Raw genomic sequence first — 20,657 nt, 5'->3', positions numbered from 1 at the left:
GGATTGGTCCGACTCTGGATGCAAGTAAACGATGATGAGACGGGCGGCACTGTAGGATTAGCATCCATCCGCCAGCGCAGTACGGAAACCCATCCGCGCGAAGGACAGAAACATTTCGAAATCGAGGGACACCCGCTTTATTATTCATTGAACGGGGTAACATGTGTCATAAAACTTATTTGGACCCCCCTTCAAGCCATGAAAACATAATTTACTGCCATCGGAGTGTCGAGGACGGCGACAATTGTGCCACCATCATCCATCGACCCACTGGCTGATCCGAGGTCCTGCAAACAAGGACAAACCCACTCTAAAACTAAATAGATCTGCGGTGGCGGGGAATATTTTCCGCATAGATGCAATAAACTTCCCCGAGAATACAACGGCTGTTAAGAGTAAAAGGATACGGTTCCGAAGATTCGACAAGAATCAGTCGAAACAGAATCACACACACGCTCCATCGCGGCACCGGCACCGTTCTTGCCCAACCGAAGCGACAAAAGGCTCGTAAAGATAAAAGTTGGCGAGTGTGAAGATGGCGCGCGGTTGTCACAAAGCTCCCAAATCGCCCGGATCCGGTTCGTGTTTCTCGCTCCCGTGCGCTCCAGCTGTCGGTGCCGCCGAATGTGGGAACGGACTCTCTGCGGTCAGGAACTCATTTGTTATTAATGAGCGCAATATTGTTACTGCGGCAGTTTTACGGATAAGTTCCGTCGTAAAAGTCGACCATTTCGGTGGCAATTATCATATATTTCAATGGAGGCCGAGGATTAACTTCGAAGGCATTGCGAACTTTATTTGTCACAACATAGATAAGCTCTTACTGAGTTTGCCGGTTGAAGAACGTTTGTCTGGAGGACTGTTGGAATGCGGTGGTTAGACCATTTCATTTTCGGACAACTCATTCGAATGATCTTGAGCATATTATCAAAGATGCTTAGACGACTTTAAATTTTTCCAATACGAACTTTGGGCAAAATATTGTTCAGTTCAATTAAAGTTAATTGGCTATTTTCCGGGTTAATTTACATAACCAATAATTGGCTATTTTCTACATTAATTTACAATGTTCTGAAAACTCAGATGTGAATATGAGTATTATGTACATTATGTGGAAGATTATGATTTGAAAAATGTATTGCTGGTAGCTACCTTCCTTAGATGGGACTCGAACCCACTGAGGGTCATGGTAATGGATAATAATAGAGCAATTTGGCTTACACTTATACACTTAGGATACGGGTAACGCTACAATAGATCTAATAACTGGTCGCAGTGGCAGAAAAAAAAATCGTATTTCATCACATAAATGGTCTACTATCTTTATTTATTTATTTATTTATTTTATTTATTTATTTTATTCGTTATATTTATGTAACGTAAGATTGGCAATCTTTCTAAATGTTACAATGTGAATGTATACATAAGGATGAGTAATTCAAATTTTTCATCTGATCTTACAACTTAACTGTGCAATGTAGGTCTAATTCAAACAATATTGTGTATTCATGTTTGGTGCGCGTCATTCAACTTTAACAGTAGATCTCGTTTAAAGTTCCATATGTTTATAGAGAATTTTAAGATGAGTGGGAGATTAATCCAGACAGTTATACCCCTTACGAATAACGATCGACTATAATAACTCGATTGATGCGGAGGAACTAGTTTTAGTTTTGAGGACAGATAATTAGGTGTACCGGATGAATATATACGAAAAATGTGACAGCAAGATCTGAACTTATAGAATTGTTCAAGCGGACAATTTATTAGTGCTCTTTGAAGGTGAAAGACACTTCCGTATCTAGGAATATTAAAAACAAATCTAATGCACGCATTTAGTGCTACGCGCAATTTGTTAAGTGAGCTCGCGAAAGCATTCAAATAAATGAATTCATTGGAAATAAAATGTGGATAAACTAGTGATTTAAATAACTTCAATTTGGTTGTACAGTTGAGACGCTTGGCAGTAAGAGATAGCTGTTTAATGAGAGTTTATTTGCGGCTCCCAGTATAATTTCGAATTAAATATAACACCAAGATTATAAACCTGATTTGTAAATTGGATTGCTTCGGTATTCAAAAATAACTCGGGGTTATCAATTGTAGATCGTTGTCGATTGAATAGAATCGCTTTGGTTTTAGAAGTATTAATAAGAAGAGAGTTATTCTTTTCCCATTGAACTATCTGTTGTAGATCATGGTTAATTAGCCTAAAAATAACTTAATGGTAGTATTCGGTTCTGCACAAAAGTAAATTTGCACGTCGTCTGCGAACATATGCACTGATCAAAACTGAAGTGCTAAAGGAAGATCATTAATAAATAATGAGAAGAGCAGGGGCCAATTATTGATCCTTGAGGAACACCAGAGTTGATAGAACGAAAAGTAGAAACATCATTATGAAAAACTGCTTGATATCGGCCTTTAAGATATGTCTTAATTAAGGAAACAGCGGTCTGTGAGAAACCGAAAACAGTTCCAAGCTTATTTAAAAGTTTTCTGTGTGACACACGATCGAATGCTTTAGCAAAATCAATTAATAAAAGTACAGCAATTCCTTTTTTGTCAATCTTCGAAGCAATATCATCATGGACCTTCATTAGCGCTGTCTCAGTACTATGACTTTTACGAAACCCTGATTGGTAAGGGTTTAAGAGATTATTTCTGTTTACATGATCCGATATTTGAGTAGAAATAAGCTTTTCGAATGCTTTTGAAAGAGCATTTAGAAGGCTAATTGGCCTTAGATTTGAGATATTGTTAGATCGAGATTTTTTTTAATTGGTAGGGGAAAATACCTATTCTTGGCAGTCTAAGACATTCGCCAAATTGAATGATAAAAATAATGAATAATTACACTAAAACACAGGTACAGTTTAACTGGCATACATTTGTATGCTCTTTCTTTGATGGTTGGTGTTCACTAAATATAACAGCTTTTACCACAAACTCAGTAAATTTAATATAAAGTAACAGGTCAACGTTTCTTCTATTGGCATAGCAATTTCTATTATCAGCAATGAGTTTGCTCCCTTTAGCAACTAGACATGGAAGTAGAAAGCTGGTAATGTATTGGTGCCAAATGCTGGTTGTTTATATCCTCCAGTAGTAAAATTCATTCTATTAATCGGCCGCACGCTCATCTCGCTTCACTCAATTTTGGAACAAACTTTATTGTTTATCAAAACTGGTTTAAAGCAAAACATGAATTTAGGCAAAGGCAAATAGGCAAAAGCATTTAAACACATTGTAAAACAAATTTAACCCTTATGCGGCCAACAAAAAACAGACATGAATGGCAGATAGGGTACCCGTGTACCCAGATATTGACCGTTTCATAACTTTTACCATTTTCAACCTATTTGAATAATGTTGGCCATTTTAGAGAAGGGAACTTATATGCTTTTTGTTCGCTGCCAAGATTTACATTTTTTTTGTCTTTTGTAATGCCTTAGAGTCGTAAGCAAAAGTCTATCAACCAGTTTCAAATAAACAACTTGCTCTTTGCGGTCCTTACACGATATGCTTGTTTCATAAAAAAAAAAATCATGGTGGTTGTGTACAAGACACGACCACTCGACGCAAACTACGTAAAACCAAATCTATACACATAAGAATGAATTTTTGGCTGTCTGCCCTTATAAACTAGGAAACGGTATGAACATTTGTATGTAGAGGTTTTTGGAAACGATGAAGATTCTTATTGTATTAGACCCCTACTCTTCTGGAAGGGGGACTTCCATACAAATGAAGTACAAATTTCTGCTGTAATCGAAAATTAATCTAAGAAATGGAATCCAAATTTGCAAATTTCGAATACTTAACCGTCTTTTAAATAATGTAAAAAAATATAATTAATCAGTTTTAGGTGAAACGAAGCTCGTCGGTTCTGGTAGTATAGTATATTAACAATATATTCCACCTCGTGAGTCTTCATATGTTTAATAATGGGCAGCACTGTCCTATCCAGCCGCTGGAGCCACCCCATTCTTACACTACGTTTCACAGTTGAATAATAGATAATACCCTAAAAGTAGGTAATTATTTATGGTTGAAATGCGCTATGTAGGAACGGGGATGGTTATGTTTTTTTTTGATGAGCTTGGAAAGTATTGAAGTTGCAAAAGGAAAACGGTCCTGTCAGCCACATAAAGGTAAAAATACTACGGTGTTGCTATCACTTTTGATATAATTCATGGTCTGCGTAAAAATCTGAATAGAAGCATTTGTATTTTAACACTTTTTTTTAAATAAATGCCATTGCCGGATTTTTTGTTCGTATTTTTCTTAAAATCAAATCACAAAGAATTGTGCGTGGTATCTTTTTAGCGTGTGTTTGATATGCTCACAAACACAATCTCCCGCTCTATTCCGAAGTGTGCTGCTGTCAAAGAAAACGAACAGTCCCGATTTTATTTAGTGAAACATAGAGCAAATATTGCATAAATTTGCTCTTTGTGGTGATAATCAAGTGGTGATAAAGTGTAAAAAGTAGTTTACGTACCGTCAACTGGGGGGAAGATGATCATTGAGGTGAAGATGATCATTTGATGTGTCAGTCAAAAGTGCCAAATTTTTTTATGAAACGGTAGTCAACAATATTCTCCGTTCAAGTAATGTTACCGCTAGGTAGAAATCCGAGTTTTTCGATTATAATCATGAAAATGTATTTTATGGAAGAAAGAGAGAGATAGTCATAAATGACGCTATTTTTGTTTCAAATATTGACTTCGTAGACTTCTTTACGTAGTAAATTCAACATTCATACAAATAACCTAGTGTATTTTGACTACTAGGTCATAATGAATTTGGTAGAGCTGTCTTGATCAACTTCACCCCAAATCAGATTACTCAAAAAATGTGTGATAATTTAATTTATTTTAATAAATGCGAACGCATTTCAGAAAACTAAAGTTGTTGATTATTGCAACGTATAGCAGTACATGTTTTGAAAATATTTGTTTCGATTTAAAATGTAAACACACATTAATATTGCATGTTTTGTCTTAAAAATGATCATCTTCCCCCCAGTTGACGGTACCTAATTTGTCGTATCATACGCAATAAAGAGGAGAAACAGGCGATCCAAAAAAGTAAGTAACCGTTTGCTTTTCGTGCGCTGCTTTCTTTGGCAATGCAATAATGGCAAGGATTTCGTAGGTGCAAATTTGTTTCGGTGATTAACACATCAAATCTTGTTACTTTTACACAAACAACTTATTTAAATCAAAGCTTAGACTTGAAATTGTGTGATTGAATCAAAATTTTGTTCATAAATAGTGTATGTTTGCTGGAAAATGCAAATATTGTTGAGGGTGCCAACAACTGTCGCACCCTGCCAATGTCGTATTCTACCCTATAACCTTTACATGTTTCCATGCCTGAGGAAATTTGGAGGTAGTTATTATCGTGTTGAAAAGATGACTGTACAAAGGAAGTGCTAGTGGAAGCATAATTTTGAAAAATTCAATTGGAAGATTATCAATACCACAGGCATTCGATTTAACGGAATACAGTGCATTAACAATTTCAAAATCTTCAACGCATCTGAAACTAAAGTCACCATAAAAAGAAATGTCATTCGTATTGCTTTCGGCAGCAGAAAAGTTCTCCGAGAAATAATTATTAATTTCGTCGGCAGTTGATTCACAACTAACAGTGTATTGCTTTACATTAGATATGCCGAGATTTTTCACATTTCTCCACAGCTGTTTACTCGATACATTTGTATTAATTCGTTGATTGTTGTAAATGTTCTTGGCGTTTCTGATTAAACAGGTTACTCTATTTCTAAGAGTTTTAAAAAGTCGGTTGTCTGCTTCCAGATGACTGGATTTCCAATTTCTATATGCTAAATCTCGTTCAATTATAGCTTTCTCTATGTTTTCAGTAAACCACGGGTTCTTTTTGAATTTGCGGAACTTCAATGGAAATATTTCCTGATGTAGATACTGAAAGTGATCTAAAAATCTGGCACTTTTAGATGTACGTTTATTCAAATCAGTATTAAAATCACCTATAATATGACTTGTATTACCAACTCACTACAGTCGCTATTCGGTGGATTGTAGTAAACTCCGTGAAGGAATTTGTCACGACCAGAGTTGATCTCCAGAAGAAGATATTCAGTGGTAACAGAACCTTCATATTCTGATTGTTTTAAAAGTTTTAAGCATAAGTTTGTTCTGAAGTAGACGCATAATCCTCCGCCATGGCGGTTCCGGTCATTACGAATTATGTTGTAACCATCAATACGAATCATTGCATCATTTATCGTTTCGTTAAACCATGTTTCAGACATACACACGATGTCTGCTTTACTATCGACAAATACCGACTTCAATTCTTCAAATTTAGAGAACCCACGAGCACACAAACTTTGAACATTGATATGACATATGTTCAAATGATCTGTCCTAAAAATAGAATTCAACACCGCTCTAGATATGATACTATTCGAAGGGGTATTGCTATTCGGCCTGTTATCCATAATCAGATAGTAGTACACCATCGAACCATTAGGGGTCTCCAGTAGCCTTGCGAGCAAAGGCGTAGGATTGCCAATCCGGAGATGGCGAGTTCGATTCTCGGTCCGGTCTAGGATGTTTTCGGGTTGGAAACATTCTCGACACCCTGGGCATAATGTATCCATTGTACTTGCCACACAAGATACATACTCATGCAATGGCGGGCATAGAAAAGCTTTCAATTACTAACTGAGGAAATGCTAATAGAATACTAAGGTGAAAAAGCTAGGCCAAGTTCCAGTTGGAATGTAGAGCCATTGAAGAAGAAGAAGAACACCATCGAAAAATAAACGAGAACCAAACCGAGAGTCGAATGAAGACGCACTTAATACTATGGCACAGCAACAGTTAAATCTAAATACTATGAAAAACAACATTGAGCGTATGGCATAAAACATATGATTTGGTGGTCATCATCTAACGGTAAGATGGCAAATAGATTTTTGAAATAACTTTAACAGCATCAACAGCATGGCCCTGGCCATGTCATTCAATTTTGAAGCACTAAAGTCCATTGACAGCAAGAAAACACCAATCAAACGGCAGCAAGCAATCCAGAGGGTACAACAGAAAATCGATGGCGACAGACGAACTTGCGGCAATTCACAGAAAAATGTAGAGAACACGAATCCAATAACAGCAACGGCAACCCAAACGTTAAAATCAGCAACATCATCAGTCCAACAGCAGCAACAGCAACCCAAATGGTCGAACAAGAGGCTTAGCAACAGCATCAACGATAATGGGTAACCATTGATATGGTAGACTTTCAGGAAGGAACAATCAGAGAGAAGCATGAGGATGGGTTGCACAGGAGATGTTGGTCAGGATGTATAGAAATTATCAAGGAGAGGAAAATAATACATAATACAACTTTCAGGAGGGGAAGAAGTCATGGGAAAATAGGAAAGGCGTGATGGGAAAAGTAGGAAGGAAAGAGAAGCTTAAGCGGAAGGGTTTAGCTTTTCCAGAAGTGATTGCTTGGAGTAACATGGAACAGCAGAAGTATGTTCTCCAATTTTCACGAATATTACGCCATCCCTCAGGAATACTTTTTGTATGCGGCCAGCTTTTCCAACTTTTTTGCAAACTTTCTTATGTTCCATTGTCTATTGGATAACACCTCATTGATGAAAATCCGACTACCACTATCATGACGATTGTCCTTGGTGTATCCAATGTCAGCCAGGCTAAGAGATAGCTTTGATAGATAGCGACGGAAGAAGTGTTTCCTGCTGCTACTGAGCGCGAAACGGCAGACGATTGAAGATGTCATAGGTATGGAATTCAGCGAGGACGTTGCAGCTCAACAATTGGAACATCCTTGTTTCCATATCCCAGATGATTGGCGATGTTTAGAAAGATTGCAGTCAAATCTTCATTCACGTAGTGAGGGATACCAGTTATAATTAACTCCTTGGCTTTGTTTACACTTCGTCGTTTATCATCGAGCACAGCAGCATCCGAACGTATTCCATCCACTCTTTGTATTAGTGAATTCACTTTGCAGATACAGTCGCTCCGAAGTAAAGATATCCGTGTTTCAATACAGCTTATCCAAATCCTTCATGTATTTGTCGATTTTGGATGAAATGACTACATGAATTTGATCAAACATCTGATGCATTGCTTCACACACATCAACAGCTACCAACGTGTAAGTCCGTTTGATGAAACTACTGAAGGGCGCAAAGCGGTGATGGCAATCAGATTTCGAAAAAACTGATGTTTGGCTTGTAGATCATACACAGCTTATATACGCGTAACTTCGGGTGCCATGGGTATAACAATTTATTGTTTCGCGACTTCACTTGGCCGATAGTTTTAAGCTATTGCATAGCACTTAGATAGCAAACCGAAAGATGCGGACCACTTAAATATGATCAACAACAACACATCCCTTCAAAAACTTCACTTGATAAAACCGGATAAACACCGGATAAAAAATATAACTCAGATCTGAACGAGTTTATTTGGTCTAGCGTTGCGATTCCAGCCGTCAGATGCCTGATTGGTAGGCATCTGGACTTACAGAGCGTTTTTTTGGTTTTGTGGGTTTTGTCACACAAATTATGCAATCTCCCTACAGGACAATTGAAATCTCCACACGGTCTATCACTGTATGAAAGTAATATTGCTATTTCTTGTTTTAAATACTGTAATAATCTGAAAGTGATAGCACAACAATTATGTGGCCGCATTCCACCTATAATCAAATGAAATAAAACTAAATCCATTTAAATGCAATAAAAAGCAATCCAAATGGGAAAGAATGCCGATGTGAAAACAGTTTTTATTTAGTGACTGATGATTGTCTGAGAATAGCTGTTAAATGTACGTGGAGTGGATTATTCAAACAGAAAAGAATGAAAAATTGAGGATTGAGTAAAACGTTTCTAGACTGAGTGCACGGAGTTACCGCTAAGAAATTGTATTAATATGTGCAAAGTAACGCAGTACCGGTTTTACTAAAAATTAAAAAGGGAGGCTCCGAATGAATTTTTAGGTGAATTAACTAAGGGCTTTCCAGCAGATTGTCCGACGGAGTCCCTGGAGGGAATAAAAAAAAGTGATGAAGAAATTTTGTAAATTCTAGACCAACATTTGAAAAGGGCGTAGACCGACTATTGGGAAGTTCAGCGCACACCGAACGAAAACGGCCTACGACTAAATGATTTCGCTGCCTCCAAGAATTTGGCCATTCGCAGCACCTACTTTCAACACAGCCTTCCGTATCGGTACACCTGGAGATCACCACTGCAGACAGAATCACAAATCGACCACGTTCTGATCGATGGAAGGCACTTCTCCGACATTACCGACGTCAGGACATATCGTGGCGCTAACATCGACTCTGACCACTATCTGGTGATGGTTTAACTGCGCCCAAAACTATCCGTTATCAACAATGTTCGGTACCGACGACCGCCGCGGTACGACCTAGAGCGACTGAAGCAACCTGATGTCGCCACTGCATACACGCAGCATCTCGAGGCAGCGTTGCCGGAAGAGGGTGAGCTCGATGGGGCCCCTCTTGAAGACTGCTGGAATACAGTCAAAGCAGCCATTAATGACGCAGCGGAGAACAACGTCGGGTATATAAGTCGAAGTCGACGGAACGATTGGTTCGATGCAGCAAGGTACCCGGCAGAACGTGGAACGTTATAGACGGAAGCGGAGACAGCAGACCCGCCTTTCTCAGGAGAAAGAACACCTGGAAAAGCGGAGTGTGAGGAGATGGAACAGCTGTGCCGTTCTCAAGAAACACCATGTTCTACCAGAAGCTCAATGCATCCCGCAAAGGCTTCATGCCGCGAGCCGAAATGTGCCGGGATAAGGATGGGAGCATCTTGACGGACGAACGTGTGGTGATCGAAAGGTGGAAGCAGCATAACGAGGAAGATTTGAATGGCGCTGAGAGTACAGGCAGTGAAAGTCAAGGCTGTGGAGGAGATGACTACGTCAATTCAACGGACGATGGAAGCCAACCAGCCCCTACCTTGAAGGAAGTTAAGGATGCCATCCAACAGCTAAAGACCAATAAAGCAGCTGGTAAGGATGGTATCGGAGCTGACCTCATCAAGGTAGCCCCGGAAAAGCTGCCCACTTGCCTGCACAAACTGATAGTCAGAATCTGGGAAACCGAACAGCTACCGGAGGAGTGGAAGGTAGGGGTTAGATGCCCCATCTACAAGAAAGGCGACAAACTGGAGTGTGAGAACTTTCGAGTGATCACCATCGCCCTTAATGCCGCCGCCTACAAAGTGATATCCCAGATCATCTTCCGTCGCCTGTCACCATTAGTGAACGAGTTCGTGGGAAGTTATTAAGCCGGCTTCGTTGACGGCCGCTCGACAACGGATCAGATCTTTACTGTACGGCAAATCCTTCAAAATGCCGTGAATACCAGGTCCCAACGCACCATCTGTTCGTTGATTTCAAAGCGGCATACGACAGTATAGACCGCGTAGAGCTATGGAAAATTATGGACGAGAACAGCTTCCCTGGGAAGCTTACCAGACTGATCAAAGCAACGGTGGATGGTGTGCAAAACTGTGTGAAGATTTCGGGCGAACACTCCAGTTCGTTCGAATCGCGCCGGGGACTAAGACAAGGTGATGGATTTTCGTGCCTGTTGTTCAACATTGCGCTAGAAGGTGTCATGTGGAAAGCCGGGGTACGATTTTCAACAGATCCAGTCAATTTATTTGTTTCGCGGATGACATGGACATTGTCGGCCGAACATTTGCAAAGATGGCAGACCTGTACACCCGCCTGAAACGTGAAGCAACAAAAATTGGACTGGTGGTGAATGCGTCAAAGACAAAGTACATGCTTGTGGGCCGAACCGAGCGCGACAGGGCCCACCTGGGAAGCAGTGTTACGATAGACGAGGATACCTTCGAGGTGGTCGAGGAATTCGTCTACCTCGGATCCTTGCTAACGGCTGATAACAATGTCAGTCGTGAAATACGAAGGCGCATCATCTATGAAAGTCGGGCCTTCTACGGGCTCCAGAAGAAACCGCGGTCAAAAAGATTCGCCACCGCACCAAATGTGTCATGTACAAGACGTTAATAAGACCGGTAGTCCTCTACGGACATGAAACATGGACAATGCTCGAGGAGGACTTGCAAGCACTCGGAGTATTCGAGAGACGGGTGCTTAGGACCATCTTTGGCGTTGTGCAAGAAGACGGTGTGTGGCGGCGAAGAATGAATCATGAGCTCGCCCAACTCTACGGCGAACCCAGTATCCAGAAGGTAGCTAAAGCCGGAAGGGTACGATGAGCAGGACATGTTGCAAGAATGCTGGACTGCAACCCTGCAAAGATGGTGTTCGCTTCCGATCCGGCAGGTACGAGACGGCGTGGAGCGCAGCGAGCGAGATGGGCAGACCAGGTGCAGAACGACTTGGCGAGCGTGGGCGTATCCGAGGATGGAGAGATGCGGCCTCGAACCGTGCATTGTGGCGTCAAATTGTTGATTCAGTGTTATCTGTTTAGATGTTAACTAAATAAATGAATGACAAAGGAAAACTATGATGTAAGTACCGTCATTGGGGGTGACACTATAGGGTCAGGTTGGCCCGTGTTTTCAACAAATTCAGCACAAGGAAAATGTAATATAAGACACCTTTTTGAGCGATTCAGATAGCCGACCTACAGACTGTTCGTGAGAACGATGGCCCAATCTTGACTTGAACCCACAACCTCTAATTTCCACACAAAACTCTACCACTAATATGCAATATGCATAAGCACATTCATTCATTTATTTAGTTTACATCTAAACAGAAACCACTGAATTAACAATTTGACGCCACAATACACGAGTTAATAATTCGAGAATACGGAAAACTTAAACGTCTCACTACCTTCACTGTTCACAACCAACTGATTTATTATTCTCAACTTAACTACATTACAAGTATGCTGAGTCTGCACCGCCTCGGTAGGTGCAGGTTCGATGATCGCCCTCGATATCGTTCGCCTGGTTCTGCTGATGCGCCTCGATGTTGCCAACTCCAAAATGCTGACACCGATGGGAACGTCGATGGAATTCCACAAAGTCCGGTCGGCAACGACGTTAACTCACAGTTCGAGGCCGCATCTCTCCATCCATGAATGCGCCCCATGCTCGCCAAGTCGTTTTACACTTGGTCTGCCCACCTCACTCGCTGTGCTCCACGCCGTCTCGTACCTGCCGAATCGGAAGCGAACACCATCTTTGCAGGGTAGTTGTCCGGAATTCTTGCTACATGCCCTGCTTATCGTATCCTTCCGGCTTTAGCTACCTTCTGGATACTGGGTTCGCCGTAGAGCGTAGTCTTTTTGTACACCGCCAAAGGTGGTCCTAAGCACCCGTCTCTCGAATACTCCGAGTGCTTGCATATACACAATCGTGATTATATCCTGGAACACTAATGCAGGATCTTTCATGCTGTGTACCATGAGAGAGATTTTTTCGTTAATGTTGTACAAAATACAACATCACGCATGTTTGAGTGTTAATTAAAATTATTCGTACGGTTGAATCACCGAATAATGTGCGTAATGTAAACTGTTATGTACGGCTTAAGGTCAGTCTTTGTGTACATGCTTCAGTGTTTATTTCTTATTTAAAACCAATCCCCATCTAATACATGATGATGAGTGGAAAATGAATTCGACACACATTCATACAAGAGACTGACAATCTTCTGATTCTCCATGATCGACATCGGAATGTATAGGAAGTCGCGTAGGCGAAATAATTAATTATACGACACTGAATCAAAGATACCAAAACCATCGTATTTCACTCAAACATGTACTCGAAGCTACACGTGTTACAAGAGCACGATCTAACAAGCATTAATTTTCCAGTTCTCGTCCCGAGAACTAATCAAAATCATACAATGCTCGCCCTGGCTGCTGAATATTCACTGAAAATTGGGTTAAGAACTGCCCATGATATAAAGAAGGAGAAATCTCTAGGAAATGTAATCAGCTAGATTTTTTTCAGAAACATGTTTTCAATCTTGTCGTATATTTAGTATTTTTCATTTGACCTTTTGTCCATTCTACTTTTTGTCCCTTCGACCTTTTGTCCCGTCGACGTTTTGTCCCGTCGACGTTTTGTCCCCTCGACCTTTTGTCCCGTCGTCCTTTTGTCCTTTCGACCTTTTGTCCCTTCGACCTTTTGTCCCATCGACCTTTTGTCTCTTCGACCTTTTGTCCTTCGACCTTTTGTCTTTCGACATTCTGTCCCAAAGCCCCCATCAAAAACAAAGCAATGAAAAGGAATTTGGTTTGTTTCTAATTTTTGCAGAGGAGCGACATCCATTTTTTTTACTATGGATTTTGACAGGTTTGCCTGTTCGTTATTTTTTTGGGGATAAATTTATCCCCCAGTCGTGCCCCAGTGTCAAATTACCCCAATACTGATTTAATTTGTAATAGTATGTGCGTGAATGTTGAATGTTTACGTTTTTACAGGAGAATATGATGCAAAACGCCCATACCCCCCAATAATGAAACATAGAGAAAATAGAGAAAAATTTAGCGAATTATCAATTAAAACAATTTCACACTCGATTCCATGCTTCAAACTTAAGAATGTTCAACTTATTTGCTTAATTATTTAGAATGCTAGTTGCACAAAGTACTGTCTATGCCTTTGTTCGTTTTATATCATTTTCACCCTCGCAATTGTTTATGTTGCATTCGCAGGGCACTCGTATTGGTGATTCAGAAAAGATGTGACAAAGATGGCGTAGCTTGTCATCCCCGAGAATTTTTGTGATTGTTTTCACCAGTGAGCACGTATGTTAGCAAAAATAAGCGACGAAATGGTGCTACACAGCAAAAAAAAGTTGTTGAATATTACATCGAAACCGCTGCAACCAACTGAATCCATCGGTTGTTTAATATTACATTACACGATGTACTCGATAGCTTTCGGTGTAATAAACATAAACGATGTAATATTTTTCCGATGTAATAAATCAGACGACGTAATTGGAGCAATGTGAACGAATGGATGTAAAAAAGTACGACGTATACATATTTGACATTAATGAAATTTACTTTGCACTTGAGTTTTTGTTTTGGTTTTCTTTCATTTATTCGATATTTGTTTAAAACATATAAATTTGTTTCGTTTATCGCATCTGTAATTACGAAATACGGAAATACTAAGCTATAACAAATATTCTCTTCAATGTACCGACAAATTCATTCTGCAGGTTCACCGTTAGGTTGCACATCAGCGGAAGGAACTCTGGCTAGTATTCAATGTCCAGTCCATGTCTTGACCGACTGGAGTATGTGGTAAAGGGTATCCTGAGCAGCAGCTGCTGGCAGCCCGTAAACGTTTTTGGCACTGCAACATTACTGAAAAGAAAGTTGGCTACAGTCAAACATGAAACGAGTTTAATGGTATAATATGCAGTCGGATCATCTTCGAAATAGGAAACTTCAAGAGCAAAAAGATTTCTGTCGCAGTCCCTGGGAAATTTATTAGAAATTTCTGGAGGATTCCAAGCTGTTATGGTAACGCTGCAGGTGGAATCCTTTTGGAATTTCGAACGGAATCCATTTGACATAATGAACGGAATCCTTAGTTTTGACATACAGAACAGAAACTTTTTGCATTTCAGGTTGGAACCCGGTGGAGTTCCGAACGGAATCATTCTGGAATTCCGAAATCAAACCGTCTGGGACTTCGCTTCTGGGGATGGGATTCAATTCAAGACTTCCGGATTGAACGAGAATCCCTTTATTCAAGCCAGGATTTGGAGAACAATACTTCCTCCAGATGATACAAGCATGCCTCTAGAATACCTTAATTGAAACTGGGATTCGAAGAACAATTCCTGCACAGAGTTTGAAAAAAGTTCTTCCGCGATTCTTGGATGAATTCTTCAGGTATTCCGAGTATCCGAGTAAAGAGTATACTTACTTCCGGGAACCCAAGGAGAATCTTTCTGGCTTTTCGAGGAGAATCCTTTCGGGATGCAGAGGAGAATCTTTCCTGGTTTCCGAGGAGAATCTTTCCGGGCTTCCGATGACAATCCTTCCGATATTCCAGATGAATCCTTCTGAGATTCCGACATGAATCTTACCTGGATTCCAGATAAAATCTTTCAAAGATTGTGATGCGAATTCTTCTATGAGACCTTGACTCTATGGAGTTCGTAGACTACCTGGAGCTCACGACAACAACAAGAACTACTTGGAATACAAATATATACCAAGAAGGGGTCGAGCAACTTGTTTATTCTTTGATAATTGCCTCCATTACGGAGATTGATCCGAAGACCTTGACTCTATGGAGTTCGTAGACTACCTGGAACCAATGACAACAATAAGAACCACTTAGAATACAAACAAATACCATGAAGGCGTCACACAACTTGTTTATTCTTTCATAACTGCCTCCGTTACTGAGGTCGATCCCCAGACCTTGACTCTATGCAGTTCGTAGACTATCTGGAGTCCACGAAAATAACAAGAATTACTTGGAATACCAAGAAAGGGTCACGCAACTTGTTTATTCTTCGATAACTGCCTCCATTAAGGAGATTGATCCGAAGACTTTGACTATAAGGATTTCGTAGACTACCTGGAACTCACGACAACAACAAGAACTACATGAAAAACAAACATATGCCAAGAAGGGGTCACACAACTTGTTTATTCTTCGATAACTGCCTTCATTACGGAGGTTGATCCACAGACCTTGAATCTATGGAGTTCGTAGACTACCTGGAGCTCACGACAACAACAAGAACTACTTGTAATACCATCATACACCAAGAAGGGTCACGCAGTTTATTTTTCAATTTCATTACTGAGGTTGAAGACCTTGATTATATGGAGTTCGTAGACTAGCTGGAATCATTGACAGCAACAAGAACTACTTGGAATGCAAACATGTTTTAAGAAAAGGTCATTGGATGAAATTTATTGGATGACCCGGAACATATACTGTGAAAGCATTATATGCTAAGCGCCATAGAGAGCATGTACCGTTTTTGAATTTGCACGATAGACCATTGGTAACGTTAGCAGACCATAAGATCTTATTCCAGGGATTTTTTGGATGACCGAAGCCTTACTCCAGGGGTTTTTGGAGACCCAGAACATATACTGTGAACACCGACTATTCTAAGAAGCGCAATGAGCATGTAATATATTTGAAACTGGTTGATAGTCCTTTGGTTACGCGTGTGAAGGCCTTCCTTAAGGATTTTTTGGATGACCAAGAACTTATGCTTTGATTACAATCTATTCTATGAGCCACAAAAAGCATGTAGGGGAAATTACGGCTTTGGCAGGATTTTTCTATTATTGTCAGGGGGGTTTTCTATAACTAATTATGCTCAAATTTGGCCCAAACATTCTTTGCATATCAAAGAATATTGTGACCAAATTTCATAAAATTTGGTCAACAAAAACCCCCCTGACAATAATAGAACAAAACCTGCCAAAGCCGTCATTCCCCCTACCATATTTGAAACAGGCGGATAGATCTTTTGTTACACGTATAGATCTCAAAGCCTTACTTCAGGAAATTCTTGGAAGAGTTTGAGCATAGCTCGGAACACATTCCTGGTTTCATATCACAAAGACCATGTACCATATCACGATTCACACTACCGTATTATGACCTAACAACACCTAGCAAACAAATAAGTAGAAGCCACGTCCATTATAAATTACAAGTTTTTTTTCTTCAAGTTCCCAGTAGCCACCAACATATTATTACATTTTGTAAGTCCCACCAAAGGATTAATTTTTTACGGTTTTTTTTTTAAATAACGCGTTACAAGGAGCGACATAAAAAACCTTTTTGTATGTATATTTAAAGGTCTTCCTTAACCGTGCAATAAGATGCGCGTCTACAAAGATGCTGAAGGTGGCTGGGTTTGATTTCCGGTCCGGTCGTGGCAATTTTTTAGTAGAAATTTTCTCGACTTCCTTGGTCATAAATAGAATCATCGTATCAACAGCATGATATACGAATGGTAACGTGGCTTAAAAACTTCGCAGTTAATGACTGTGGAAGTGCTAGGTGAAAAATAAGCAGCGAGCGACAATGACCCAATAGAGGACATAGTGCGATAAAAAGAGGAAGATGATATGTTTATGATAAGCGAGATAATTTATTGATGGAATCGGTTTGGAATCCAAAAAAATGCAGTTCGAAATTCAAACTAGTTCAGTTTAGAATTGAAAAAGCCTTTGGTTTAGAATCCTCAAAGGATACGATTCAGAATTCCAAATGGATTCGGTTTGAATTCCCAAACGAATCAGAATCTCAAAAGGATTCGGTTTGAAATCCCAAAAATAATCGGTTCGGAATCCCAAAAGGATTCGGTTCGGAATCCCAAAAGGATTCAGCTCGGAATTTCTACAGAATTCAGTTCGGAATTTGAAAAGAATTAAGGCCCAAACGCAATACCAGTGAATCGGCGACGGAAACGGAAAATTTGTCAGAAAATATATGGGCTATCTTCAAACCTTGCCGTTTCCGACGCCGTTCCGCTGCATTGCATACGGGGTTTTAGACTTGAATTCCGAAAGGATTCGATACAGAATTTCAAAAGAATTCTGTACGGAATTGAAAATGATTCCGAGTGAATTTTGTTTGAAATACCGGTTCGGTTTCCGAGAAATTTTCCACCTCCTCATACGCTTCCCGAAAGATCAAATTCGGTTTTAGTTCTTACCAGTTACTCGTGTTCCCCGATACATTGCATCTTGCTGCAATAACAATTTAGCTTTGTTGCAAATTCTTTTCCTCATACAAGGGCAGTAGAATGAGACCTCAGCTGAAATTTTAGAAAATTAAATTAGTAAATTGTAATACTCCGTATTGATTTTATAAATTGAAGCGGAAATGGCCAAACATGAAAATCACAAAGGACAACTCTTTTCTAGCCATGTAACGAGATTTCCCATAGAATTAACTTAGGTTCTATTACTAGCAGGCAATATTAAAATGTTCTTCAAACTTGGCCTGGTCAAGTTTCAATCACATGTATTCAATAAATTTCCTGGACAAATTAAAATCAAAATTGTCTGCAAACGTTATTTTTTCTTTTTTACTATGTTTGGATTTTGTCTCAGAAAATTTGACTGTTTACTTACCAGACCGGAGCAGGGCAATCAATAACCCATGGTGCACTAATCAGTAAATAGGCCGTCCATACACTCTCACCGAGAATTGATATCCTTTCCACTCCAGGAATTTATCGATAGAGCTCTTCCGGCATCAGTTCCATATTTCGAACGAAATTCATCGCCGTATTATTCAACAACCAGTTGATTCCTGGCAAATTGTTGTTTTTCGTTGTCATTCTGCAATATGGAACTGCAAGCCTGAAACAGAAATTGAAAAAATCAATCATAAGTTAATTTAAGCAAAATATAATTTATATTACATCCTGTAGTGCCCCACACGCATTTGCTAATAAAGAGTGTTTACTATTAAAACTTTTTCGGCTGGTATCTTTTCTAAAAATTAAAAAATCTGGCACGATGCGCTTGCGACAAACACAATTTTAAAATGGCACCTCAACCGATTTCGCTGTCGCGGGCTGAGATTGGGAAGTGCAGTCAGATTTAATATTGTATCATCATTCGGCGCAATATCACATAAAATTTGTGTAATAATACACACGCATATCGGAACCAGTTGGTTGCACCTGTTTCTGTGTAATATTGCCATTTTATGTATGTTAATATTACACGAAAGTAACGTTATGCCAAATGAGATTTTTATTCCTGTGTAATTTGTAGGCGATGTGAAATCACATAAAATCGATGTAATTTTGTATCTTTTTTTTGCATTTACATCGCTTTTTTATTACATCGTGCTTATTACGTCGTCGTGTTTTACAAATATTTTTGCTGTGTATATTTCTTTGTTTAGCGATGAGATAAATATATGTTCAGTGAGATGCAAAACGGAACAGTTTCCTATTTTTTGGTGCAATATCAATTTCTGTACCCGCTAACTGTCCTTCGGGTCCGGACAGTGAGTTTATTCATGTGATAAAATAGCCATTCTTTGCCATGTTTTGTTAAACTTACATCAATTCAAATGTTTTTCATTGCTGAGGTATCAGAAAGCCACAGAAATAGGCAGAAATAAGTTTTGAAGATGTCATTGAAAATGGAGGGAAATTTGAGTAGGATGTAAGAAATTGAGTTGGAGAATCAAATAAGCGCTACTAATACGTGTATATATCTACAACTTGAAGCAAGTGAAAAATATTACTATTCTAAATGATGTTTTCACTCATGTAACAGGAACTTGGTCAAATTTGAACATGATGCAATAGTGTCCGGAACTTTTTGGGACACTTTTCTGAACCGTGAAAATGTTCACCAAAATTCATCATCAAAATATATCGTCGAAAAACGTGTTCAAATGATCAAATACAGTTCGTTCATCATCATATTTTCATATCATATTTCGTTCGAATCATCATATTTTTTGTACATGGTATACAAGCAAACATAATCCGGATAATTAATTTTTCGTTAAATTGCTTATGTGTCCGGCACTGAGGGATCTCCCCCTACACTGTCCGTTTAGTGGTGGTAAAAAATAATTTTGGTTCCCATAGTGGTGCTATCCATTGATTTCTTATGAAACTCACCACTATTGGTACAGTACAATTTTGTTAAGGAAAATCATTGTTTTGAATTGTTTTCAAGCGAAATCTTGGGATAAGTTGCATTTAACAAGATAACGCCTCAACTGAAACCATCGTGACGAGTATAATTACGAAAAATTTCAATAAAACTCCACTACCGCCACTATTGGTGCTGCCTCCACTAAGGGTATGGTTACACTATATCAATTCAGTCGCGAAATAATAATAAAATGCCCATGGATGAGCAAATCCAATGATATTACCCTCGTAACACATAGTACACATGTTTTCAGAATGATTGAATCAGTTGAACTTTTTTTGGCGAAAAGATACAATTGCTTGCACTAATGGTTATATTCCTAACCACTATAGTGGTATTAAATAACCTCTCAGTCCAAAAATGAAGAGCCTTGTGCCAAAACTGCATTCTCTGCACGTATCAAACCAAGAAGGTCCCTTCTACAAAAAAGGTAATTCAATCCCCCAAACGGCAGCAACGCCGGGTATATTTATTTGCCCGTCGGGGAACCCCGCAGATATTAGGTCGGTTTAACCACATACGGGGCCTGCCGTCTAACTAAACCACCGCTGGGCCTCCGCAATAATGAAGAGGTTAAAATATTCACCGAAAAAGAGGCCCAGCCTTTATAAAATTTTAAACCACAACAAACCTCCTACTTTCGGCCATCGCCGGTGCAGCAGCACAGCTTCGCCCGTCAGCCGTAGTCGAGCCGAGACCTCATGGCTTAATCCACTGCACACTGTTAGGGGACCATGTGTGTGGTACGGCACATCAAAACTCCAATTTATTTCCCTGCGCAGAGATAGAGCGAGCCGTCGTTGGTTCTGATGCCGTCCGTTCTAAGCCAGCCGGTTCAGTTTTGGGTCACTCGCACCGAACTGACGAAGACGGTGTGGTTGTTATCCACCACTACCTTTCTGTGGATGGGTTCGTAGAAGAATGGAAGATTGTCAACG

General features: G+C 39.7%; 1 long non-coding RNA gene across 2 annotated transcripts; it reads right to left on the bottom strand.

Annotated features, from left to right (window-relative positions):
• Positions 1 to 14,167: 14,167 nt before the first annotated feature.
• Positions 14,168 to 18,647, bottom strand: LOC134216171 (uncharacterized). Of its 2 annotated transcripts, XR_009980532.1 has the most exons (4): positions 18,459 to 18,647; positions 18,166 to 18,396; positions 17,745 to 17,846; positions 14,168 to 14,403 (listed from the first exon to the last, which is right to left on the bottom strand). It is a non-coding gene; the product is annotated as an uncharacterized LOC134216171 (long non-coding RNA). The 2 variants fall into 2 exon arrangements; XR_009980533.1 differs by lacking the exon at positions 17,745 to 17,846 and having other exon boundaries at positions 14,383 to 14,403; positions 18,459 to 18,641.
• Positions 18,648 to 20,657: the final 2,010 nt, after the last annotated feature.

Source organism: Armigeres subalbatus, chromosome 2 (assembly GCF_024139115.2).
Source record: "Armigeres subalbatus isolate Guangzhou_Male chromosome 2, GZ_Asu_2, whole genome shotgun sequence".
In the NCBI taxonomy this organism is placed as follows: domain Eukaryota; kingdom Metazoa; phylum Arthropoda; class Insecta; order Diptera; family Culicidae; genus Armigeres; species Armigeres subalbatus.
This window is presented reverse-complemented; position numbering and strand designations above follow the sequence as displayed.